Source organism: Lichenostomus cassidix, chromosome 9 (genome assembly GCF_008360975.1).
Source record: "Lichenostomus cassidix isolate B80296 chromosome 9, HeHo_3.0, whole genome shotgun sequence".
In the NCBI taxonomy this organism is placed as follows: domain Eukaryota; kingdom Metazoa; phylum Chordata; class Aves; order Passeriformes; family Meliphagidae; genus Lichenostomus; species Lichenostomus cassidix.
Window position 1 is genome coordinate 17,414,458 of NC_139490.1, and position 26,255 is coordinate 17,440,712.

General features: G+C 39.4%; 1 long non-coding RNA gene across 1 annotated transcript in view; it reads left to right on the forward strand.

Annotated features, from left to right (window-relative positions):
• LOC146433384 (uncharacterized) overlaps positions 1-26,255 on the forward strand; it is a 46,263-nt gene that overhangs the window by 886 nt on the left and 19,122 nt on the right. Inside the window, exons 2-5 of the long non-coding RNA XR_014854096.1 lie at positions 11,926-12,032; positions 19,657-19,753; positions 20,986-21,139; positions 21,548-21,641. This is a non-coding gene — a long non-coding RNA (uncharacterized LOC146433384). The remainder of the gene's footprint in view (positions 1-11,925; positions 12,033-19,656; positions 19,754-20,985; positions 21,140-21,547; positions 21,642-26,255) is intronic.

A 26,255-nucleotide genomic window follows, 5' to 3' on the forward strand; every position in this document is an offset into this window, starting at 1 on the left:
TACAAGGAACTTTTCTTTCTTTGCATTTTCTGTTTCATTCCTCTCACTCAGTTCAAAAGTTGCTGTAGTTTTTAAAACCCCCTCCAGGTAAATCTAAGGAGATGTGCTGATCCTTGTCTCTTTGTAATTTCATTTTATTTGGAGTTTGTCTCCTTTTTGCTTTTTTGGGTGTTTTTTTGTCTGTGGGTGACAGATTTTATTGCCATCCTTTCTTAAGTGATGCTAAACGTTGCTCAGGCTCTGAGTGAAGTGTGTGCGATGTGCCTTTGGGTCAATACCACTCAAAAGAGAAAATACCTTGTAAGCCCCTGCTCAGACACAAAACAATGCATTTGTTCAGAAAGGCAGAAAACATGAAAGAAAGCAAGGATAACGATAGAGACAGTTTCTGGGCATAAACAGGTAACCTGATCTTGTAAGATTATGGAAGATTAGTGTTCTATCAAGGAGCAGAGGATTCCTTTCGTGAGAATAAAACCAATGGATTAAGCACAGAGGTACCTGTCTCTGTTGTGCATGGCAACAGCATTAAGGGTTCTGCTTAGCAGGGGAATTAAGAAAGTGTAAGCTGTCCCTTTGTGTGAGTCTTGTCTGTTGGCAGCATTGCAAGCCTCGACAAAATCCTGATTACCTCGGAGAAGTTTGTGTCCCCATTGGTACGGGGGAGTGCTTCACTCTTTGTCAGAGTCTAACAAAGGAAAAGTTTCAAATGCAAACTTTTTCCAAAATGGTGCTCAGAAATTATGAGAGAAGGAAACCCCAGAAAACTTTGCCAGACTTATTAGTGTCCCATCTTTATTCCATCTTTCTCTGTTTCTGTGGAAGTAAAAAAGAGATTTAAGTCTATTGTTTCATAACTTCTAACTTTTTTCTGTCTCTTTTTCTTTTCTTTCTTGAGGAGTTATATGCTCAAGTTTTTCTGTTCCCCCTACTATACTGTCCTCTGCTTTTCTCCAAGGAGATGCCTCTCAGTCCTGCTGCTTCACCTGGAAACTGCTCTGTGCTTTGCTACCTCACTTCAATTTCTGCCTTAGAAAACCTTCCTGAGGTACCTGTGACTGGAAGATGTGTAGGCAAAGGAAACAAAGTGAATGTGTAGAAAGGTTAGAAGGTGCCTACTTTTGATTATTTTTATTACTATCAGATCATACCCTACTTAAACAGCCTGGCTTCATTGTAGTGGCTGTTGAGGTCTGGATGGAGTGGATACATCATTAACACGATGACCTTGATTTGATAAGGTTGACTTTGATTCAGTATTATTTACATGAAAGGTAACTGAGGCTTTAGGAATGCTTCTAGTAGTTAATTCTGAAGATAAGTTACCATCCTTGGAGTGCTTGCCCCTCTCTGTTAATCGCAAGCAGTTTTTTTCAGATGAAAGAAATTAAAAGAGACATGAAAAGATAACTCGGAACTAAATCTGAAGCCTTTAAGTGAAGCTTAGAGAGGGATTTTCTTTAAAACAATCTTTCCCCTCCCCTTTCCCACCAGCAGGATTACAATGACAACTGGAATGTGTTTGGCAGAACAGTTAGTTGGGGGTGGCAAAGTGTGCATGTGGGAAAGAACTGCAGTCTCTGAGATGTAGAGGGAGATGAGACAATTTTCTGAGCTTCAAAATGAGTTAAAGGTGGAGCTTCCCCATGACAGCAGCCCTTGGTGCTTCTGAGGAGTGAGTGGAACCCCCCAGGCAGAGCAGTAACCAGATCCCCTGACCTCACTGTAATCTGGATAATCATCCTTGATTGACCACATGCTTTTAAAATCTATGTCTTTTGACAGAATGGGAATGTCATTGAACCTGACTTCTTGTCTTGAATTTAGAGGCAGTTGATGGCTGGATGGTTACTGGGAGATGTGATGTGGTTTCAAGTCAAAAACTTGCAGCCCTGCTGTCAATCTGTCCCTCTCCCAGTCCTCAGTAGCTTTGGCCTTAATGGACACCTTTGGCCAAATTTGGCTGAGGGAAATTGGTTTCAAAGGTGTTCAGCAGTGCCCAGAAGAGGCTGCTGCATGTCCCCTTCCCTTGAAGCAGGATGATTATAGCTTGGCTTCTGAGCCATTCCAGAAAGCAGCAGCAGCCTCACCACACACAGAACTTGAGCTTGACAGCAGCTACAAATCACTCTGGTGGAAAATTTCTCTGGGAACTGAGAGAGAAGGCAGGAGTGGTATGGAAAGGGTGGGGAGGAGAGGAGGAACTGCTAAAGACAGAGGACAAAAACATATAAGAACCTTGCTTTCCTTAGTTGTGGCACCCACAGGACAATTTTCTTAGCTTTTTTACTTTCATTTCTTAAAACAATGTGAAAAATTGCTGGGGAATTTTTATAGTCTAGAAACGGTCTGGTGTGATGCAAGGAGAAAATAATGCACTGCAAATGTCCCTGCTGGAAAGTAATATCCTTTTACAGGAAAGGTAGAGTTTGAATAGAATAAATTACAGTAAAACCTGAATGGAAGGATTAAATAGAGGATTAAAGAAAATAATTGAGATGAAACCAACACTTCCACCTAAATTGGATAGTACAAGTGTGAAAACTGCTTATGGGGCTATTGATGGGAGTGCTTAGGCTGCTATAAATGCAAGTCTGTAACAGAATATTTTCAGTACAATGATGAATGGTCTCAGTTGTGACAGGACATTTACTTTTTTTGAGTTAAATTGCCATAACTGCAAGATGCCTGCAAATGCATAAGTTTCCTTATGAGTCTGTATTGAGGCTGGCAAATTTTATACAAAATGAGGATCTTGAGTGTTTGATCTAGTTCTTTGTGAAATGATGAACTGATGGCAAAGAAGACAGATATCTAGACAGGCTGAAGTGGTATTTATCTGTATTCCTAGGCTTTCTGTGGCTGGGGAAAACTTTAGCTAGGTTGAGGGACACAAGTTACAGGTAATAACTGTGTTCACAGACCCGCTGGACCGATAGTAACATCTCCTTTAGTGACACAGAACCATTTATTTCTCCTGCCCACAAAATAAGGGCTTCCTAGAAAAGTGCCCAACATGTGACCCTCCTATCCAGCAAAATTGGAAAAGCAGGAGGGAGCAAGTAAGTTCCTCTGCTGCCTGGTTTTGGAAGAGATAAAAGCCTTGTCTTGCAAAGAGAGCACTGAAATCTCACCTCTGCCACAGATCTTGTGAGTGTTTAGAGCAGGTGATCCATCTCTGTGCCTGCTGTTGGTGCAGTGGAGGTTATGGCACTGCTTTCCCTGGGAATGTGGTGAGGGTTAACTGGAGTGAAGGACATTGGGTGCTCAGCTGTTTGAAGGTAAGAGCCAAGAAATAGCCCAGACAGGCAGAACCTTCCAGCTGCTCTGAGGGAGAGGAAGGGATGAGAGTTAGGAAGCAGCTTTCAGGGCTTTATGGTGTCACAGGAGGATTTCTTTCTAGGATAGCATGGATAATGTCCCCTGTAACAAAGGGTTAAGGAACTGGACTGCTATCCCAGTTTATAGACTGGATTATGTATCCATTTAGTGATGATCACTGATACTGCAAATCAAAGCCTGGGCCTGGATAAAGCTATACAGAGAAAGCAGAAAAAAAAATCAATTTTGTTTTTTGACTGAAACAATAGAAAATCGGTGCACAGATAAAGTACATAAAACAGAAAGAGAAAAGAAAACGAGAAACATCTTAAGCTGTGATACTGCTGTCATGCTTAAGAGAAATATATGAAGTAGTTTTTGTTTTGCTGGATGTAGCCTTGTGGATATATAAAAGAGGGTGATGGATGAAGCGACCACTTGTTGCAAGCCTCCAAGCTGACAAGAAGAGAGCAGGGAATACAGTTCAGACAAAGACTGTACATGCCAGTTCTGTCATCTGTGTTATTAATGTGCTGTGTTTGGTCCCTGCAGAGAGCTTAAGCTGAGCCAGGGACAGGATGTGCATCCAGTGAACATTTCCTATGGTACAGGATTCATAAAATTGTTTTTTTATAACAGTCTTGAAAGTTTACTCCCCTCTCCCCTTTATCTGTCTTCCCTTTGAGAGATGTCCTAAATCTAATCTAAGTTTGATTTGCCTTGAATTGGTTCCAGCATCAGTCACCAAATGTTTCACTTTTACTGAAAGGAAAAAGGGAGAAGCCAGGCTCACAATTAAAAGGCAAATGTGAACTATCAGAACTGCTGCTGCTTAAAGGCTTGTGAATAGTTTGGGAGTTTGTTTTGAAGAAAAAGAAGGAAAATGGAGGCTTAATAGGAAGGGGCTCAGAAATGAGGCTTTTAAAGTTCTCTGCTTGGCTTTTTTATTTTGCAGTCTTGTTTCCAAACTTGCAATCCACTTGCTGTATTCAACCTTCTTTTCCTAGAGTAAGCTTTAAACATTTCCAGCCTTGAACTGATGCTTAAATGAACTTTATGCTGGCAAAGCCAGGATGCTGCCTTGTTTGGAGTGATAACACTGTGCTTGCTGTGAGCTTTTTGAATATTTGAGTGCATGTGAGACACTGGCCACTTGACAAGCTGGAAGTGCAACTCCAAATTGCAATGAGCCTGGTGGTGGATGCCAAAGTTTGGAGAGGCAGGGAAATATCAGTACCACTTCAGTCAGGAAAAGCAGCAGAGTGACAACTCTTTTCCTCTCTGTTTTGCTGCACCCTGTTAACATTTGTACCTCTCAATCCCACTCAGGAGCTCTGTCTAGCCTAAGATCCTGCAGCCAGGATTATTCAGCTTGTAGAATACAGAAAAGGACTTGGCTGTGGGTGTATAATTCACTTCTTGAAAATGTGGATAGATTTTAGAAAAAGAGGATAACCACTTGCACTGCATACCTACTGTAGTGTACTGGATGGTATTTGGATGATTTTTTTTCTGCTCAGCTCTGGCAACCACTTCCCTTCCCTCCTTATTAACAGCATTAGTAGGATATGGCAAAAGACGAAATCTTCAGTTTGAGCAACAGAATTTTCTGGGAGTTTCTGAAAGGCCTGTTTGATATAAGCCAGATCCCTTCAGATAAGACTTTGATCTTATACACCTATGTATCATTATTCCTGTGCCCTTATGTGTGGCTAGGTCATCTCAGAATAAACCCAATCACAAAAGCTCTGCTTTATGCCTGTGTGATGCCAGAGCATCCTGCTTTACCTGTTTTTGGCTAAAGACAAGCATTACAGGAGACACAGATCCTTCTGGGGCTGCAGAGAAGGCTGCAAGAAGAGCCCAGCCTCCAGGTATTCTTTGTCCCCCTGAAGAATGCCCTGTCCTCTGGGATGTGGCAGCTTGTGACAGTCTCCCTAACCTGGTTCCAAGCAGTGGGGACTGGATTAGTGCTAGCCAAGACCTGTAATTAGCTGTTTGTGCTAATCAGATTTAGTTGGGCTGGAAGGAGCCCTCAGACAGAAACAGCTTGGCTGGGAGCTCTGAGGGAGGCTGAGATGGGACAGGGGCTGGTGGCACCTCTGCTGACACAGCTGATGGGAGAAAGGACTTGCAGCCACAGCCTCGAGTTAAAGACATCCAAAGTCCAATGAGAACATGGAACTGCAACCAGAACGTTCCAGAACTGCAACACAACCTGTGGTTTCAGGTGGCACTGAACCCTTTCCTGCCTAGAGAGGTGCAATGTTTTGGTTCAAATTTGCTCTTCCCAGCTCTGGTCCATCTCTTCTGTTTGCTTAGCAGTTTTAATGGAGAAGCAATCCGAGTGATGCCTGAACAGACTTACCTGAAACAGAGGCCAGACAAAGTTAGGAGAATAAAAAGCAGATTAATTTATTAAAGGCCTTTAAGGTGCATTTAGGCCAGACAGAGCCTACTTGAGAGGCTACACCCAAAACGGAAGGTGAATCACGAGTTTTTCATAGTTTATAAGTTCTGTCCATTAATATATTGAGCCTTAATCCTCCAATTACACCTTCAGCTGATGATGTCAATTACTCCAAGTTTGCTCCCCCCAATTCACTGTTGTTTACATATTTTGGGGCTCTGAGGCAGCAAAGTGTCCTTGGATTTTCCAATTGAGAGGAATAGCTTTGTCTAAAACGCTGGGAACAGCAGCTTTAGCACCCTGTATGGAGTCCAGAGTTATACACTGAAATTACAGATACACAAAAAACATAGAAACTAAAAATCTCAGGGCATCACAAGGGGTGGGATGGTGTCTCCCCAGCTCAGCTGACCCTGGGGAAGGAAGGGTCCTTCTGCTCCTTCCATCCTCAGAGAGGACCATGGCAGTCATTCTTTATCAGCAGCATGGAGGAATGTTTTATTACTGGGGAAATGAGCAATTTATTAAAATCAAGTGAAAGAATGGAGAGAAATAGGGGGTGTTTAGGGCAGAGAGGATGTATTTATCCAAGCTGGAACATAGCCAGGATACTTAGATTAATTTCTGCATTCTTTCAGAATATTCCTTGGGATCAGTAGTGAGAACAAGTGGCCATTTGTGTCTAGGTTGTCTCTCTCAGCCCCAATAGGAGGTGAAAAAAGGATCCATATTGTACATGGGCTCCAGAGTTTTACTGTAGTTGGAACATTTCAGCTCAGCTCCCAAAACAAAGAGCTGGCTATTCAAAAGTGTTTGCAGCTCTGATAAAACTCTTACTACTAACTGGTAAAAGTTAGTAATGGAGCAGCTCATTAGTCAACACTACCTCTCTCTGTATATTAAATGAAGAATGTTTTTCAAGTAGCAGGAAGCACCTAACAGTATCTAATTATAGAGAGTAGTTGGTAACTATGTCACTTTTATTTTAATGGCACAATCAATTTTATAGATGAAAGTTTGAATTCAGACTTAAGGGAACTGTAGTTTTAGGCAGACAGCCAAAGCTTGAATTACTGTACTTAGTAACTTGAGGGGGAAAAAATTATTTATAGAAGGTTACACATGTCTATATTTTTTATAAAGAACTCTTGATTGCTTTTGTTTTATGTCTCTTTGGAACTGTTGACTAGAAATCATATGAGAAAAAATAATAAACTAGATAGCTCAAACTTAAGTGGCCAGCACCAGGAACATATGTGTATGGTCTCAGAATAAATATTAATCAGGACTGTGGCTGGATTTTGGAGAGAAGCTATCATGATTTTACATGATGGAAACTATTCAGAATTGCCTCTTAACAAGAATGATGTTTATATTTTTGTCTTATTTAATCTGAAGCTGTTTACATTTTCCTCTTATTTATTCCAAGGATATACTTTTCCCTGGCTGAAGGGTTATTTAGACAGGATAGGTTTGAAAAGCTGTGTGATCTCTGAGATTTTAGACAAAAAAACCCTCTTAACTAATGCTGAGGTGTAGAACTCAAATCTCTCTGAACTTGTGATTTTGTTTGTGGTTTAAAAAAATGGGCCTTTCACTGGCTCTTTGTGTGGGGAGGGGTTAGGGTGTAGCTGAGGGGCTTGGTGTCAAACAGGGCATGAGCTGGTTATGAACCAAAATATTAGAACATTTTTCCATACGCTAATATGTTTATTCTCAAAGTCTCCTAATTCACAACTGACTTTTCCAGTTGACCTAAACTCTTTTTGTTGTGTGCATTTGGGGTTTTTTTTGAGGAAATTTGTCTTAAAACAAGTGAAATGTTAGGGTATTTTTTAAAAAAATAGTTGTTCTAGGAAAATGTTGAAAACTCTAATTTGTATTTGAAACTAAATCTGTTGAAGATTAACCCTTATAATGGGTAAGGTAAGAAATATTATGGAATAGTTTTCTAGAAAATGCAGTATGTGGAGGTATGCATGAAGATGATTGTTTCCTCTTCTATTCACTGGCTTTTCTAGCTAATATGTAGATAAAGGAACAAGGCTACCTCTCCCAGGTTCCACACAGTATTTCCAATCAATCTAAACAAAAATCAGGGGTTTCTGCTTTTGCCCAGTGGCCAAAATGGAAATGCAGTACTGAGCTGGCAGTACTTGAATTAAACTGTGATTTAATGCACCACAGAGACTCAAAGGTCTGTATGTATATTCTATAATATACATGTGCTATAATTTTAGTGACTGAAGGGTTAATACACATTTAAATATTTGCTATTCCATACCTGGCAGTTTAATAATATTTTAGGATTATGGGTAGTGGTTTTAAAATATGTTCAAAGCTTGCAAGCTGTGCATTCCAGGCTTTCTGGTAACAGCTGGAAATCCCTAATTATAGTTCACAGGTTACACATTCATCTGGCAAAATCTGTAAATAAAGCCTGAAAGGCAAGAATTCCACTTCCATAGTTAAATTCTGAATGCTGCAGACTCCATCACCAGGGAATGGGCAAATAACCCTCCAATAATATTACCTTTCAGCACACCAAAAGATGAAAACATCCACCCCTTGCCAGATTAAGAAGGGATTATGATGTTAGTATTTATGAAATACACAGGTTGCTTGTAAAGTGAAAATACTTGAAATAGTTGGATAAACTGTACCTGGTTTCTTGCTGATTTCATGGCATGGATAAAAGATAAATGAAACTACACCAAGCTTCCACCTAACAACAAATCTGTCCCTAAATCTATCTGTCCTTTTTTGCACTTCTCTTTGTGGGGGCTGAAATCTTATTCATCCCAAAAACGAGGTGGTGGATCCAGAGTGATTGTGGACTGAAGTTATCTGTGGTCTCTGCCTCCCACAGTGCAGTGGATGTCACACATTTCACCTCCCAGATCACCTATAAGATTAACATTTCCTGGTTTCTTGCTCAGGCTTGCTGGAGGACTTCTGGTATCACTCAGGTTCTTCTTAATCCAAGCACTTAGGCCAGAAAATGTGATTAGAGAATCACATTTCAGTGAGAGGGAATAATGCAGCATCCCAGTTGTTGAGTCCTTGACCTGGACTAGAGGTAAAGCAGTAGCTGACTACCACTCTCTCAAGTGTTAGTCAATTTACTTTTTCTCAATTTACTTTGCCTAACCATAATTAATTAAAGTAATGAGAATGGTTAAAATTTAAGGGTTAGGAATAATTTCCCAAAGCAATTATATTTCTTCTTAGGATTGCCAATTCATTTTGTCAAAGGAGATTTGCTCAGATTTCTCAGTAGTTTTCAAAGGTAGAGTAAATATATATGAATATAGAGCAACGTGACATAATTGTACCACTCGATGGCAATTAAAATGCAAGCTTCCATGGAGATACACCCACCAGTCAGGGAATCCATGGCTATCACTCTTTTTCATTTTTGTGGAAGAACTCCCCTGTTTGCTTGGATAGAAAACATTTAAGCTATTTATTTATGCACTTAACACAATTTAAGCAAAATAAACCAGCCAGAAAAAAAAGTAATTTCCTTATGACTGCCACACATCAGCCTTAGCAGCATCAGTCAGTCTGAGTGTCCTGAGGCACTAGCAGATGTAATGTCTGACAGAAAACTGTTTTTCTGATTTCCTGTTCCAGCACATATAGGTCTTACTAGTGTGTAACACTCGTCATTTAGTTGGCAATAAAGATAACGTGAGGATGTTTGCATTTATAAACGTGTGATTGAAGCTGCACCCATTTCTTTCCTTTTCTCCTGCATTTTTGGAAGAGGCTGCTCTTCCTTGCCTTCAGAATTTGTTCTCACTTGATGAGACTTAGAAAATATGTCCTGTCTGCATTTCTGGTCTCTCCTGTGCCACTGTAACCCCACTGATTCCAAGGGGCAGGGATGGTGTGGGATGTTTGGTGCTGAGATCTGAAACTGAAACAGTGTCTGTGCCTCTGAAATGCTGCATCCAGCAGCTGAAACACCCCAAAGTAGAACTGCTTATGCAAAAACATTTATCTTCTCTGGGCCAACTCCTGTGCAGAGGACTTGGAAAATGTCTGTGCACTGCTGATGTCTTTCAGGTGCTTATTCAAGTGTGAATGCATTACCTATTTCAAAGAATGAGATTCTGCTTGTGTAGGCTCCATGTGTGTCCAGCTGGCCAAACCCCTGCTCAATCTTCTTACAACCTCCACCAGCTGCACACCTCAGTCTGAGTGATAAAATACTCCAGTGAAATCCTTCCCAGGATGTGTGCAGGGACATTTCCAGCACCAAATTCCTGGGTACAGCTCTGCTGTGATGGTGCCCTCCTTGCCCCACAGACCTGACTGCAGAAATCATTCTCCCAGTTAAACCCACAGGACCATCAAAAGAGATCATTCTGAAACCTGAATGACACTTGTCTAAAAGGGAGATGGGAGCTTATTGCTGCCTTGAGCTGTGCTTAAGAGAAATATTATGATAGAGAATGAGGAGTTATTCTTTTAACAAACAGAGGGGTCACTTCATTCTGCCAATCATTTTTGTGCATTTGCCATATACTCATACAGGAACATGTCCTTCTATATGAGTCTTATGCTACTGAGCAAGAGTCAACAGCCTCAATTGACAAAAATTTCATCATCTGCTGTTCCTAAGACTGTGCCTCAGTCACAACCAATCTGTATAACCATTCCTAACTGGACAACATTCTGAACCACATTCAGTGCTTCAAATGTGTGTGGGTTTAACTGGTTTCTTATGTCTCATGGATCATCACAATTAGGAAAAGCTTATACTTTTTTGTTACAAATAAGGTGTTTCATACTTTTGCATACTCAAATTCCTACTGGAAGGAAATTTCTTAATTAGTTGTGGTCAGATATTGTTCAGAATATTGAAGTGTACCTTACAGTGTGCAATCCACTTGCTGCAATTTGGCTTGTTGCTGTAAGGGATTTACTGATTAGTCAAGAGGAATGAGAGAAATGTGACATTTAATTATTCTGTGACGAAGGAATGCTTTACCACAGGACAAAGGTACACATAATGAGAACAGGTGTATCATATGAAAACACATGGGAGAGTTCTGCAAAGGAGAGAGAGGAAAAATGATTTTGTGAATGGAATTTATTAGCATCTGTGTAAAAAGCCTTTAAATCCCTTTAATTTACAGCTGTAAAACTAGTTTACAAGTGGAGGTACCCCAGACTTAGAGTTTTAGTGTATGCCACCTTATGTTTGTGTGTTTGAGCCAAACATTTCCACACACAGGGAAAATCAAAGCAATCTGGTTTGTAGCACAAGCTCTGGTGTGCTGTGGAGGCCTTTCTAGCTGGCACTGGATGAGAGTGAGCTGTTCCTGTGAAACAGACATATTCTCTTAATTATTTATAGAGTTACAGGAAGGAGTAATGGGTTGGGAAATGGTTGCTTTAGGAAAGCAACCCACCTGTATCTCCTGGGTAATAACCCTGATGCTGAATTTTTGTTGCTCATACATGTGACAGTTCAAAGATATTGAACAGAGGTGCATAGAATACTAAACCCCCAAACCAAAAAACTACACTTCTGTTAGAGAATTGTCCTTGAAGCGAATAGGCTTTTGCTGTTTTCTTCAAGTTTCAACAACATCTGATGACTTTAGCAAGGCAAATTGCAATGGTGATGCCTGGGAAGGACAATCTCTGAGCAGATACTTGTGAGAATGACCTTTGCTATCAGGGCTAATGGAATAAGTTCTACCCTTTGCTATATTGGTAAAGAAAACCCAGAAAAACAGCCCATACTGATTTTGGCACAATGTTCATCTTTGCTCACAGGGCTCTAAACAATGTTATTCTTCAGTGGGGGGGGAATGTGTTCAACAGTTAATGCTTGAGGATCCTTGGATATTGCTATACATAGTCAGTAATGTCTTAAGTAATTCATTTTAACACTTGATTCTTACATGGCTGCGCCCAGCTGAACTGAGAATGAGAAGAGTTGCTGTGCTATAGAGATAGCAGTTTCTCCTCTGGTGAGGAGTGCAAAAATGCTGAAAGAAGCAGAGAGGGAACAGGGGGCATAGGTATATTTAATTTTTGTTCCTGTCCTACTGAGAAATCCCATCTCAAGCTAAATTGCTTTGATCTAAATGTAGCTTAAGCGGGGAGAAAGGGTACTACACTGTAAACTTATGAGCTCACATACTTATGGTTTTGTAATTTATTCTCTGAACCAGGGGTGTACATGAGCCCAGCCTCTGCCATGCACGGATTCCCTCTGCTGCTGTGGGATGCTCTTATTGCCCTCCAGCTGCAGATTTGCCCTCTCTGAAGAGGTGTAAAGGTATGTTGCTTGTTAATAGTGCTCTAGAGGGAAAGAAGAATGAGTATATCGATTTCTACCTTCAGCATTATTGAAAACAAATATAGATTTACCTATGGACTCAGACACAGACGTGTGTAGCTGCAGCATTACAAATGGAAGGTACCTGCTGCTGAAAGGGAATTCCTCAAAGTGTCCTGCAAGTAAAAACATTTACCTGGGCAGGAAAGATGAAGAAATGAGAATTTCACTGCTTCAGCTTAGATCCTGCAAATAACTGAAGGTAATTTTTTGTGCATGGAGGTGACTTGTTCTTGTCTGCTTTCCTACCCAATCCCCTTTTGTTGCAGACAAGAATCTGCCCTGACTCTTTTTTACAATGATGGCCTTTTAAACCTTAAAACACAGACCTGGTAGAGTTTTGGTTTTGTGTTTGGTCTGTTTGGCTTTTTCCTGGAAACAAAACAAAGCCTAATAATTCTTAGCCTGTATGTTGAGCTTATGAGCTGTAAATAATAAGTCATTAACAAAAGCCCTTGGATTACCTGCTGTTCTGTGGTGAGGCAGGACCAGTGACTAATGAAAAAACTTCCCTTGAAATCCTTGTATACCAGTGGTTGTTTAGTTCCCCATCTAACGTGCTTCTGGAGGTGCTGCTTGTATGGAAAATATCAGAAGACCCTGATCAACACTGGCATGATTATATTTTATTTATAGCACCTAATGACCAGTTTTTAATGTAGTGGAATGTTCACAAGGAAAAAAGGGAATTAAAAAATTTACATGATGTTTCTAGTAAGCTTTCCTGGATTTTTTTCAGTTTGATTCTTTTGCTATGTGGCCACTTTGGAATCAAAGTATGTCACACCAGTGAGATAATGTGGTCACCAGAGGTAGTACAGCAGTCTGGGTCAATGACTCTCCATGGCTTTGAAATTTGAAATTCATCTCACATAATAGGGAGGCATATTTTTAAAAAGTTAAGGCTTTTTTTTTCACTTGTTTGGGTTTTTTTTTAGTGCGGAAAACTTGAGGTTAGGAGACTTGTTTGTAAAACAGATGAACTCAGGGTTTGTCCATTTATTGTGATCCATGTATATGACAACCCTCTGGATGCTTCATAGAGAGATGTGGGTGGATAGGAGGATATTCAGGATATTCAGCCTATTGCAATCTCACTCTTCTTCCATGGGTGTCTCCTGAAAGTTGTGTGAAGATGACCAGGCTTCTAAATTAAGTTTCAGTTAGTTTTTAATTCTCCCTTCTTTAGACACCTGTGAGCCTTGTCCAGCACCTGATGCCACAGGTTTTTCTCTCATTTACACAGCCTTTTAAGTTCTGTAATACAAACAATAAACTTGCACTTGTAGCTCTAAGCCACAGAGCAGAGTTTCTCCTGGTCTACTGCTCGGTGTTTGAGTTCAAAGTCAGACACCTGGAATTTGGGCTGAGACTGCTGACAATCCCCCAATTGTGCTAGCAGCTTTGCTGTGTAAACACCTGCATTTCTAAGGAGCAGCTAGGAAATTTGTTCATTTTATAAAGGCTACCAGGCAACCTTCAAACAGCAGTGATGTTTGGTCCTGCCAGGTTTGATATGGCTTGGTGCCATGTGTTCGATTTAAACTGGTAACTTAAGTAGCCATATCTCATTTCCGAACACCTGAGCTATGCAGAAAGCTGGTTTTACTTTAAACTTAAATGGTTTTTGCAAAGCTCTGCAGCAGAGTATCCACACATCACGAATGATGTAACCTGACAGACATAAAGTGGAATTAAAGTGAAATACATGTACTGGTTAAAACAAAACCATCTCGGTCATGAATGAGAAAAACAAAACAGATGGAACTCTGTACTTGGTCATGCATCAGAAGATTCTCAGACTCTCGTAATATAGGGTAATTTAATAAAGGGGAAAACCCTTCAATATTCAAAATGCAATAAAGTGAAAAATGTGATTTTGTAATCGTGTTGGAATTTAGTATCAATACCTGCAAAATAAAGAGTGCATTGATGACATGACATTAGAGCTTAAGAAGAATATACACATTGATTTATGAATGATTGAGTTGATATACACTTCAACTGCAGTGTCACCAGCATGCTGACAAAATGGCTTTCTATGAGCATACCCCATGCTAAATGGAAGATTATACTGTTAATGAGTGGAGTTGTGGTCAAAGGAAAGGACAGTGTCCCAAGGACTTGGAACAGCCAGCTATCCCCATCTGCAGCACTGCTCAGAAAAGGCCCCAAGCAGGCAATTCTTCACACACACTTTATCCCCCAGCATTGTGAAAGATGAAGCAGTTTGGTGTAATGGTTTTACTGGAGTTTGGTGTAATGATTTTGGCTGGAGCCACGGAGAATTCAGCACTCTTCATGTTTGGAACACAAAGGTTTGGTGTCCCTGGGAGAGCCTCATCCTTCCAGGGGCAGGGAGCAGTGCACACTGGACTGCTGGCAACTGGGTGGGGAGAATGTGCCTGAGAAGTCATTCCCTGCAAGGCACAGACTGAGCAAGATAAGGCTACAGACTTTGTACTTGTATGTAACAAGTGCTGTTTCAGGTGGTTTGCACAGAGGTGATTGTATGCAGACACTCCTATGTGTGGATGATCACAATATTTGAGTAATTTCTGTATAATCTGCCTTATTCCATTGCTGTGCTGGGCAGGCAAAGCCTGTACTGCATGTACTTTACCAAACCCCTCTCAGATCAGAGTAACAATGCAGATTGTAGGGAGGATAAATGCCTTTGAACTTGTATGACAGCTCCCAGAGTCACTTCAAGTACTGCAGTGACAATTTTATCCAGCCTTTAATGTACAAATATCTTCTGTGCTCTTTTCCTCTTGCAATAATAAATACAAATAATAGAAGTACTTTCTGTACTAGACAGTTTAATCACAGCAATGTGGTCAGGATCCAGGAAAAGGAGGTCTTAGGTACCAGAAGTCCTTGGGGACTTTTATTACTGGAAATGGGATCTTTGCCAGAATCTGCAAGCTATCTTTCTAGAGAAGACAAGACAAAATGGCCTCTTAGCAAAGGATTGTGCCAGACTTTTAATTTTCAGGAATCTGGGTTTATTTTTTTTATTTTGTTGGTTTTTTTTTTACTTAGAAGAGAATCAACTTAATTTGCAAATCAATTGAAAAAAGAAGAAAAAGAAAGGAAGGGGAAAAACCAGTGACATTTTAAGCTATAGAAGCCTCTGTGGAAAACAAATTTCTCTTGGCAATCAAGATAGCTTAACAACCATACACACATTGTCAAAGGGAAAAATTACATTTTTCCTTAACACAGATCATATACAGATGACTGATTTCTCTTTCAAGTTCAGGCACAAAGGGGCTGTTTATTTATATTCAGAATCTGACCTAGCTCTTGAAGAGATGAGGAATGGTGGCTAAAGGGCTCTCAAAATGCTTCTTGGCAAGGAGTACAGGATAACAATCAGTGTAAGTATAAATAGCTCAGGATGGTGATAACAGGAGTGAAGCTGTTGCTTCAGATAATTTGCAATGCTTGCCCCCTTAGATGTAATCAGAAAGATTTTTGTTACAGTACATTATATATAATTTTGAAGCTGCTGTGGATACCTGCTACTTTTCCTTTGCTTGGGATGTGCTAGGAGTACTTGTATCTACTGAAGCAGAAAGTATCACCATTTCCCTTTAATTAGTACAGAAAAAACTAAAGAGTCTCAGCATGCTCAGTTTTGGGGATCCAGTGCTCAGCTGTGGCAGCTTGGTGTGTACCTGAAATGCCACCACTTCCAGGTGGTTTGTATCCTGTCCTGCGTTCCCATAGGATTGTTTAATTTACAGGATCGTGCAAAATCTGGATGTGCTCAACAGAGTACAACTTAGAGGAAGGTAGTGATGTGAAAAGAACTGTATAAGAATATTCTTATACCATTTCTCCCCCTCCAAAGCTTTGTATTTCCAGTGGTGCTGCCCTGACAGGGTGTTCGCCCAGCTTTGGATTGCCTTTGGAATCTCCTTTTAGTTGTGTCCTTTGCAGAACTGGTGGAATGTCCTACATTAAATGGACTTTCCCACTGAATTTTCAGATGAGTAGAGAAGACACAGCTGTCCTTGTTCAGTCCCACAGCCGCTCACACACCTTGCTTTGCAGAATTTTGTGTTTTTTGGAGATTCATCTAGAGATGAACCTCATAGTGGCAAAGGAAATGGTGGTTGTGTGAATTAGGGTTGTCTGCTGCAGGAGAGTCTAACTGGGTTCTTCAGCTCTAAAACCATGATCACCTTATCTAACTTTATTATGGCCCTGGTGATTTGATAAGGGATTGGGACAGGATGGATGTAAGACTGCTAATATTACTCAACTGCACATAAATAAACTTATAACTGGAAACTTGACAAATACCTTTTTAAATTGGGAAACCTGAGTTCTATCTCCTGATATTAGCTTTACAGATATAGATTTGACAGTGGCACTCTTTAGCCATTGAGTCTTGCTGGTCATTTTATGCTTCATTCCTATTCCAGAGCTCACAAGGAAGGTGACAGACCAAAACTTTGGAAAGTATAGCATGGCCTGGAAACTCACTGTATTATCAAGGGAGGTGAGTAGATGTGCGCCACTCAAGGAGTGTACAGGACTGTATAAAAGCAGGAACCTTCTTTCAAAGAGGGTGTTCACTAAACTGTTTTTTTTTTGTTTAATGTTATGTGATCAAGCAGGGCAGGTCTTATTTGGCTAACAGCAAGACTTTTAAAGCAGTCTTGTGATTTGCTGGTGCCTTGATCAATCTTTGTGACTTTTTGTGTTTCTGTCTGTCAGCTGCACTGCAAGAGCTGCATGTGTGCTCTTTGCAAAAAGTACCAAGAAGGTTTAGTATATCTAACTAGAGATGTCTTGAAAACCAGAGCTTTGCAGAATGTTTGTAGAAGGCTCTCTGAAGGTCATCATTCAAGTTGAATACTTGAAAATGCAGGTTTCCTTCCCAGAGCAGGGGAAACACACATGGCAAAGGAACTTATTGATGTCCTCTTGGAAAATATTACTTGGTAAGAGTTGGACGATGTAGTGGATGTGTTTCTAAAGAGAGGCCAAACAGGAAGGTTTCTGAGTACCACAAAATTAATCTTCAGGCACTTCTGAAGATTTGCATTTTCAATACAACTCTGCTGATTAAATAGGGACTACAGAAAAAATAAACAAATTTGAAACTTTAGGCATGCACAACTGGGCTGCTTTTTCCAGGCTGCTTCCTGACAAACCTTTTGTTTAAAATAGTTACACCTTGTTTTTATCTTGCTATATTAGAAGAATGTTCTCTCCAGAAGCACTTAATTAAATGCTGGTTTTACTGTTAATTTAGTACCACGTCTATTAGCAGTTTAAGAATGGAGACAGAAGATTGAGCAACTCCTCAAACTGAGAAAGTTTGTCACAGCTTATCAAGACACTGAAGAGAATAAAGCTTTTTAACATCAGAAAACTTGAGAACACATTAAAGTACTTGATGTGTGTTTTTTCTGTCAGTGCAAGATTTCTTCATTTACAATTTCATCAGTGTGGCACTGGATGAGTCACCCACAGATTTCCAGTGAACAAAAAGTAAAGGAAAGCACTTTATTGTTATGACAGAATTAAATCCACAAGCAATAGAAGCTGAGAGAACTTAAAAGCAAGTGTGAGTTAAATGGATATGTAGTCTTGCTGATGAGACATAAAACGAAGAGCCTGATTGCTCATGGTTATTAACAATCCAATGGCTCTTTGTGTAGGGCAGGGCACAGCAGCCCCAGTGTCCTGGCCCATCTCCAAATATGTGTTCATTCTCCCTCAAATCTCCCTGAAGTATCAATTTGATATGGTGTTCTCTCTTCTCTTCCCTCTCATACACCAATATGTACTGGGGCTACTGTTTCCCAGTCCAGGAGCAGAACTTGGGGATTCTCCAAAATAAATAAATGCTAAAAGTTATTTTTGTTGTCATAGCACAAGTACTTCCTGACATACCTTTTGCAAGGAAATGCAGTCCCTTCAGTGCTCACCCCTCTGTGGGATCCCAGTATATTGGAGAAAGTTGTTTTGCTCTGAATCACACTTTGTTCATCCTCCCCTTTCCTGGCATGTGAGCTTGTTATGACCAACCTTTAATTCAGTATGAAATATCCTGGTGTTTGTCTCTTCCCTGAGATGCAGGGAAGATTTTCTTTCTTGTACCACACCAGTCACTCTTCTATCAGCCACCACAGAGACAACTGCAGTGAGCAGAGAGCCTGTTCAGTACCTTTAAATATATATGTGCTGCTTGCAAAGGCTGAAATGTTGTGTTTTTCTGCCAAAGTGGTGAAATTTCTAACTGTATCAAGACCCCAGTCAGTCTTTCTGAATGGTGTGGTCTATAAGTAAACACAAGCTAATGCCTTGGGAACAATTCAGAAAGTGCTGTGTGACTATTCTATGTATAGACTTGTTACAGCATGTAGTGCTTAAATTTAATTTTAAAATTATGATGATATGTGCTATAAGAACTATTCTTAACTTCTTGTGAAAAATCTGATAATACACTTGAGCTTCTATTTTCAATATGCTTCTAGCTTTTTAGCACTGTGGCAATTTAAAATGTCATTGTTGTGGATAGCAAGTGTTAATTGACTTTGGAAGGTTATTTCACGGTTCTTCTTAAACTGAGCTTGCTTCCTCCCTGATAATATTTTCTTGATGAATTCCCCTAGAAATTTCAATACAGCCATCATTTTTAGCACAAACCAGAAAGTACATTTAGTCTGGATTCTAGACATGTACAGAACTCACAGCTTCCATTAAAAGGTGAAAAATCTAGAGCAGTATCCTACTCTAGTAAAAGTGGACAAGCGCATCTCTCCACAAGCTCACAGTGAGACAAGACCTCATGAGAATTTTTGATTGTTACTTTTTTTAGAAGCAAATATTATTCTCAGGAAGGTATGGAACTTCCAAAGGAGCATCTTGCTTTCTGCAACTTGATCTTGCAAGAAATTTATGCTGCAAAGCGTTTTGGAAATGAGATTTGCATGACTTTTGCCTGCGTAGTAGGGGAGGTTATCTTTGGTTGTATTAGAAGTGGTATATGAGAAATCCCCTGAATCTTTCATTGTTTTCACTATTTTTTTCATAAGTTGTTCCTTTTAATGCAATAACCTAACTTCAAATTTCATCAAAAAATAAGTAAAGAAAATCTCTGAGAAAAAAATGTGGAAAATGATACAACACTGTCATGTTCTTGTTTTTAATAGCTGTGAAAATATATTGTTTGGCTTTCTGAATTGCTATACTCAGTAAGCAGCAAACACAATTAAAGCCAGAATATACTGCATCACAGCACGTACTAAATTAATTTATCTTGACAAATTTCATATAGTTTAAATAATTCATACTGTACTTTTATTAAAATCTGAAAGGAAAAGTAATGAATTCTTGGTTGCATGGTGTCTTACTGTAAACCTCTTACATTATTAAAATTATAAATGTAATCACTTGAAACTGTTGCTTTTTTTTTTTTGAAATAAAACTGTTCGAGGTGACTTTTTGTAGAGGATGATGATATGAGAAAAGTTAGAGTTAGAAGGAAGTGCTTAAATGTGATGTTGCTATTTATCTAATCATACTTTATTCTTCCCAGATCCCAGTATTGTCTTCACTCTGCACAAACCAGGGACTAGAGAAGTGGAGAAGGGTCAGCCATCCTGAAAAACAGTGCCACAAGTGGAAACAAGAATGTAAAAACTGTTCTTTTCCAAATTCCTTTTCTTCCCCAAACTAGCACCACATTCCTGTGCAATGAATTTTTGTCAGTATACAGTATTTCTTTCCATTATGATTTCTCTGTGGCTTTGTCTCCAGTGACTTTGTTGACCACCATTGTACATGTTTGTGATGAATGTCTTAATCCTGCTTTTTAATCTAGTTCTAGTTTATGGTTCTTGGAGAAAAATAGGTATTTCCTGTGAGAAGAGATTTAAACTCTCTTGCTGCCTGAAAACTTTACCCTCTCCTCTCTACAGTCCCCTGAGCATAAGGATGGGAAAAGAAGATCATAACCTCAGGTGCAATAGAAAGCAGCTGGAGAAGATGATTCCTAACAAAGAAAAGTTTGATTTTGTGCAAATTCTAACAGACTTATACAGTATAAGCCGAATTTTTGTCTTATAGCAACAAAACTGCTTCTGAAGAGTGTGTTTGACAGCCATCCTTGTGCTTAGATTTGCTGAAGAATACATTCTTCCTTCTTAGTTCTCTTATTAGAAGAGTGTGATTGTGAAATAGGTGAACCATAATCATCATCATAACAACAAACCATTTTTCTCCTCCTAACCTTTTCTGAGAGCAATGTTTTGGTAAGGAAGCTCTGAATGGGAGGGCAGACTGTGTTCCCTCTGGATTCCTGATGTTGCGGTTCTGCTCCTAATCAGTAGCTTAGCATGGGGGTGTTTTTGCTGTTCACTGTGACAGGACATTGTTCTGACCTTCTAAACGACTTTGTCCTCTCTCTATTTCCTCTCACCATGTCCCAGTTCCTTTGTCTTCTCCCCATTTAGTTTAAAGGTGTTGATTTTAGCCTCATTACCAACCCATTACAGGATCCAGTGTCGCTGGCAGGAATTCAAGAAAGGCTCCATAATGCAGTAGTTGGCCATTTGCAGAGGAGGAGTGTCATAAAGAGATGCTTCCCCAAAGACCAGTGGGTTCCAGCCTTTTTAACAGCCTCTTCATTTTCATGGAGGCTAAATTCACATGCAGTGTTTAAACTACAATAATCACATACATATAAAACGTTGCTAAAAGATGTGTACACTGTAAAATTCTGCAGACTCTACATTTAACAACGTGAGCGAGCTGTGTTGTAGCTGCCCACTTAAAAACAAAAAGTAGCTTTTTTACGCTGGTATTGAAGAATTTCTGTAGGAGTTTTGTGTCCTATAAATATGTGTGAAATTTTTCTTTCTCTCAGGTCCCTCCCTGAGAGGCTGACATTCACAGGACCCCTAAAAATCAGCTGGAATGTCTGCACTGACTGTACTGGGGCATTGTGGTGAACCAAAACCTTGCTGAGGAGGTCACATCTGCAAGAGCTGACAAGCAATTACAGACTCTGAAGATTGCAGGTGAGTGGGAAAACTCCTCTTCTGATTTTGTTCTTGCTAAGAAAGAGAAAATCAACTAAAAATACCCCTTTGTCAATCCTTATGTTTTTGGTTGTATGCACACGTTCAGAAACATGGGAGAAGAATACAGAAGGAGAGTCTTATTTTTCCTACTTTTTAACCCAACACCTTTCAGATTTCACTATATTTCAGATTTGTTTGGCTCCAATCAATTTACTTATCATTTGGATGTTTGGATACAGGGCACTCCCTTCAAGTTTGGGGTTTTGTTTTGTTGTTTTGTTTTTCGTTTTATTTAAACTCTGTTAATTTTCTTATCCTCACTTTTAGAAAAGCTCAAATCATACCCTGTGTCTATGAATGAGTTATATCCTCTTCTTGAGAGAATTCTACTGTTTTAAATCACAGGAAGTCCATCTGGCTTTAAAAATGCCCATACAGTTTGCAACATGTGGACTAGATGATGATTTTCTTCTGGGAATGTAGACATCATCATTCACTGGTAAGTTTTTAAAGCTTGCAATATTCTCTTCTTAACTGTGCTGAGAGAATGAATAATCCAGCTATTCACTGTGGACAAAAACATATAGTTAAAGGTTTTTTTAATATGGTTTTCTTGGTTTGACTGAAAACTACCTAAATCCCAAGTGTATCAGTCAGCAGTTGTATCACTTGAAGCTCTTCACACAAAAATAGTCACTGAGTGAAATATTTGAGTGAACCACAAATTCATGCAGGCAGAATTTTCACTGGAAAGCAGGCATGGCTTGGGCAAGTGAATCAGAACTAAATTACACCTAACTTGGTTGGTTTGCAGTCCCATATGCTAAAAATCTGAACAAAGTAGCAGAAAAACAATCTGGAGAAAAATCTACTATGTCACTATTAAAGTCCATTACTTTTTCAAAAGCAGCTATGACCTTTTGATATGTGTGTATTAGGAAAGTTAAGCTGAGACTTGGAATTAAATTGGAATTAAATGTAGATTGCATAAATGACAACAGTTCTTTCTCGCAAGCCTCATTCAAAATTAAAGCTGCTTTAATTTAGGTTAGAAATGGAAGTAAATTAAAACACATTTGGTTTACTTTGTATTAATTCTAAAGGAGAGCTTCCACATAGCAGTTTAACCTTGCTAACTTTGAAACTTCGGTAAAAAATGAAAACTTGACAAAATGCAAAGAATTTGAATTATGCTATTTCATGATTTTATAAAGTACATGTGTGTACTCGTAGTTTTCTGCTAGAAAAATAAAACAAGCTTGAAGCATGTTCAAGCTTCACTTGGCTCAAAAAGTTGGCTTTTTGTCAAAAAGCATCTGATTTCTGTTGCTGATGATCTAAACAGAAGATAAATTTGACAGTCATCTCTGCAGATAAAACAGGGAAGGTGATGCTATGAAAAAGAATTACGGCAGCATCTGCTGCGGCAAAAATGATGAGTGAGCTGGGAGCCAATCATGCCCTGAGCTTCCAATTGCCACAGTAAATGTGGCACCAAAAACCTTCCTCCAATGGTACCTATAAGAGAAGCTTTGGGGTTTTTTTGACAGGGGTTGGGGAGTAAACTAAATAAAGAGTGCAATGACATTTCTCCATATTTAGTCTTCCAAATTCCTGTATTTTGTGGTTTTGGCAAATCCAGAGCTGCAGATAATATTTGCTTTATTTATATAATAGACCTTGGTGAAAATCTGTTCTCTAAATTGTGTGGTGGTTTTTGTAGTAGGTTTTTGTTTTGTTTTGGTTTTTTTTGGTTTTTTTTTTTGGATGCTTTTTTTTTTTTTAAACTGGCCTATGACTTTGGCACACAAAACATCCTGTGGCAAGGAATTCAACAATTAAATTATGCATTGTGTGAAAAAGTACTTCCTTTTGTTTGCTTTAAACCTGCTGCCTGATAATTTAATTTGGCGCCTGGTGGTGTTTTTATGCTTAAAGAATTAGTAAGAAGCTTGAAACTTCACAGAAATGTAGTGTAAAAACAAGATATTAAAGAGTATTGATATGACTTGTGCATAGCTGGCATTCAAATTCACTGTCAATGACTAGGCTTGCAATAAAAAGTATATTTTTATAGCATTTTTATGGGAGTCTGTTGTGCTTGATTCTGCCCAATGTAATAAGGTAATATCTGTCTTCGGGGTTATTAATGTGGAGCCTTTTTATGTCTTTTTATTTAGGATACATTGGCTTGCACATCTTAAGCACAGGTCTATATTTCTTCAGTATGATTATAAAGCATGTACAGTATCAGGTTTCTAGCTTTAGAAGAATACAAATGGCAAATTTAAACACAATTTATTGGAAAATTCTATGGTTGAGGAAGTTTATTTGCATTTCTGGTGGTTATCAGGTTTCAGGAACCCAACTTGTGCAGTTAGGTTTTAAACTAGTTTGGAATTTTCTGTCCTACTTTGCTTACTACTTTGTATGTACAGGCAGAGGAATGTTTATGGATATATTTGAGTGGAGCAGAAGATTAATTTTGAATCCCATGCTGACCTTTGCTCTCCAAAATTTATTAACTGGAATTACACCAAGCTAGTGTGAGAGTGCAGCGTGCTCCTGGGTCATGGACAGTTTGGCATAGAGGAGCAAAACCCTGAATTATTGTTTTTCTGTAAAAAAAACGCAGTCCCCAAGATGCACATCCAGCCAGTATATTGCAATTTTTCTCCAAAATATTTTGTTTATTTGTTTTTTTTAACAAATATCTTCTGATGGAAATACATTTCTTTCAGAGTATTCACCCGAAGATCCCCATCAGCAGTCTCAGGCTAAGCTGAGCTTGCCTTGAACAGATTGTGACATTTCAACCAATGTAATAGTTAGGTTAATTAGTCAAAATGGCCTAATGAAGGGTAGTTTCTGAATATAATCTGCATAGCCAAAGGTAGCCAGCTGCAGAAAGGGCTGCACTCAAAAGGCTCCCAGTGAATTTTCATTCAGCATTGTGTGCAGTGCTAATATTATTTAAATTGCAAAACCTAAGAGATATATACAGACAATTTCCTTAACTTGAATTTGTCATGGCAGTCCTGCCTACAATATTTAGACACATAAATATGTGCTTGACTTTTATATTTAGACACACAAATATGTGAAATTAACTAACAAAGCACAGGCTCTGGTTTAAGAATGCTGCTTCTAACGTTACTTTGTCATAAATCCACAGCTGTAAAGCAGGAATTGTTCACCAGTTGTGGATATGATAAACAGAGGTTATTATTACTCAGTTGGCTAAATATTTTGGTAGAACTTAGTAACAACGGACTAGGTTTGCCAACAAGCTTCCTGAGATGCAAAGCCTTTCCCATGATGGTCCTGGTGTGCAGAAAGCAGTACTGAAAAGGCAGCTCAGAACACCAGTAGCTTGTCCTTCATTGTATTTCTGCCTGCTGATCAGAAACAGAGCAGTGGCTTGCAGGCAGAGCTCATGGTGGTACCAAGGGATTGAGCCTGGAATTTGGTGTCATAAAACACAAGACACACATTCCCCACCATGACAGATCCCGCGGAGGGCTGAGCTTTTTTCCCTCTGCACTTGTGTGCGGAAATGTAAGCGATGGTGCTGGAGGGGAGCTCTTGTGGAGTGCTGAGCTGGAAATCATGTCAGTGGCTCAGGGTTGGCACAGCAGGCTTGTCTGCAGGGATGTGTGCAGTGGTGTCGCCTTGCCTGCAGCCAGATGGTGTTGATATGCACACCTTGGCCAAAGAGCCGCGGAGCTTGTAAAAGGAAGTGCAGCGAGGTTCGAGGGGGAGGAAGATCAAAGAAATAAATAATAATGAGCAAAAGGCCTGCTGGTTCCCTGGAAGCAGGGTGGAAATAAGAGGAATTGTTATTTTAGTGGCATGGATTGCCTGGATAGGAAGTGTTTTGCTGCCACTGTGCTTAACCCTGCGTTGGCTGGAGCTTGCTCAGAAAACTGGGTAATGTAGAGTTTGTTTTGTGATCTTGGGGTTGCTGCAGACCAGCCTCTAATTTTAGTTGCCAACTGCAAATTAGGATTAGCATTGGATTTTGCAGGAGATTATGAATAAACATATTTATTTCTTGACTCAAGATGAGGGAGTAGTGCATTTTTGGGGTGGCTAATGCCCCAAATCATCTCTTCAACTTTGTTTTCTTCAAATTACTCAAATAATTTCTAGACTGCGGCATCTACCAGCTATATTCAGAAAGGCAGTGAAGAAATCCACTGTTGTTTCAACCACAGTAAAACAAGTATCTTATAATTAAAATTAGAATTACAAGATTTCCTTTATAAATATGGAAGTAGTTTTGGGTGAAAGTATTTTATTGTATTCAAGCTCTTTCAACTTCTGGCATAAAAATTACTGATAAAATTGATGCAGGAAAAAACTTATTACAGGGATAAGCATGATGATGAGTTCAACATATTTAAAGATGTTGCTGGAAACATGAAAGGAAGCCTTCTTCAATCTCTCACAGCATTGAAATTATTCCATTAGAATAGCAAAAAAATTACACATATGAACATTAAAGCCACCCATATATAAACAGCGAATAAAATTTGGCATGTAACTTTGTATTTAATACAGAGCTCAGAAAAATCTTTTTGTGGGAAGTGCACTAAGAGCTTGGGAATAGGACCAGATTTAGAAGAAGCATTCCTGAGGTTCCACGTGGAATGTGATGGAAGGTCAGAGCAGGACTGACTGACAGCAACCACCTCTCTTCTTCCAGGAGTCCCAGCATTACCTGGATAATGCCAGTGGAGTATTCAGCAGACATAAACCCTTAGGTGAGAGGCATATTTGCTGCTGAAGGGAGTTCTTAGAAAAGTGGTAATCCTGGAGCATGAACAGCTTTTTGTAATAATTTCTGAGGGCTTTCCAATATTTCATTCTTCACGGAAAATGCCTGTGGAGTTAAATAGAATATCATAACCAGTCTCTGAGATTTCTGAGTCATCTTAGGGAATTGTGGCCTCAATTCCAATAACAGGAGCTCTGTTATCAACTTTTATGGGCCTGCATGCCTTCTATGGAATAGTTCCTTAAATTTAATAATACTAGAATAAAATGAAATAAAACACCCTCAATTGAATTCTTCTATTTTGGAGGGTAATTTTTATAGTTTCCTATTAAA